This window comes from Echinops telfairi, unplaced genomic scaffold (assembly GCF_000313985.2).
Source record: "Echinops telfairi isolate 266 unplaced genomic scaffold, ASM31398v2 ScPeMD7_7467;HRSCAF=8505_1, whole genome shotgun sequence".
Classification (NCBI taxonomy): Eukaryota; Metazoa; Chordata; class Mammalia; order Afrosoricida; family Tenrecidae; genus Echinops; species Echinops telfairi.
This window is the reverse complement of record NW_022111368.1, coordinates 13,725,941-13,727,267: the sequence shown is the minus strand read 5'-3', so window position 1 is coordinate 13,727,267 and position 1,327 is coordinate 13,725,941.

Below are 1,327 nucleotides of genomic sequence, written 5' to 3'. Positions count from 1 at the left end.
TTTACCAGATGTGCTTTAAGTTCATGCCTCTTTTATCTCAGTGCATGCAGCCAGCCTCCCCAAATATATCCGTGTATTAAAGGCTAGGTTGCAAAAGGATTTAGTAAAGTAAACATCTGCCCTGGGAAGCACAGTTTATTAGTTTTTCCTAGCATGCTCTTTCTTGCTCTTGGTATCGGCGACCAGATATCTCTCTTCTGGACACAAACCAAGAGGGTGGCTGTGGCTTCTTCCTACGAGAGAATGCCGAATCGTTGCGTGCCATGTCTCAAGACCTCAAAGTCTTCAGATAGTAAGTAACAACTGTGTGATACCTTCAGGAGCCCTGGTGGCCCAGTGGGTTAAGTCTTGGGCTGCTAACTGAAAGGTAGCCACTGCCACCCACCAGTTGCTCCTTGGGAGAGAGGGGAGGCAGTCTGTTTCTGTGATGATGTACAGCCTCATCAACCTTCCGAAGCGCAGTTCTGCTCTGTCCTATGGGTCTCTTGTGAGCTAGAATCCACACGACAGCATTAATTGAGGTCTTTATATAAAACTTTATCCCTCCTTTTTAAACTGATACTTTCAAAAGTGCAATTTCACGAACATCTCACAGCTTCCTGTAAATATGGCATTGGTAGTCCCCAGGAGGGGACTGAGACAGGTCTGAGATTCAGAAGGTGAACAGGGCCCACAGCCTGGGAGGGATGGCTCACTCTCAATCTCATGTTCTTTCCGGTCATTGGAGTTGTGTGCCGGGCCCTTTCCCATGGTAAAACGTCTACTAACGGATCACAAAATGTGCTGGTTAATATTTCGTGTTTCACATGTTGCTGGACGTATTTATAAGCTGTATCAGTTTTCGTTAATGAGTTACTAAGTGTGCTAGGGTGAATGTAGCGAAGGAAGATCTAAGTAAAGCAGCATCATTTTAAGGGGTGACTGTGGAATATAGTTGGGAAGTTGTTGTTGCTAGGCGACATCCAGACCGCTCTGACTCATAGCGACCCCCCTCCAACAGATTGAAACCCTGCCTGCCCCTGTGCCATCCCCACAGTTGTGCCCACTGTTGCAGCCACCGTGTCAGTCCCATTTCGTTGAATTGAGATAAAACCCAAACCCCAAACTCTCCGCTGTAACAACCCTATAGCACAGGGTAGCGCTGTCCCCCGGAACAGAAAGCCCCATCTTTCTCCCACGGAGTGCCTGTGGGTTTGAACTGCCAACCTGTGGTTAACTGCCCAACACATATCCCACTACACCACCAGAGGGCCTTTGAGTTGCCACATTTGAGATGACGATGAAGACATTTCATTAGGGAAATTGAAGACTGTCTGTGGTAGTTATA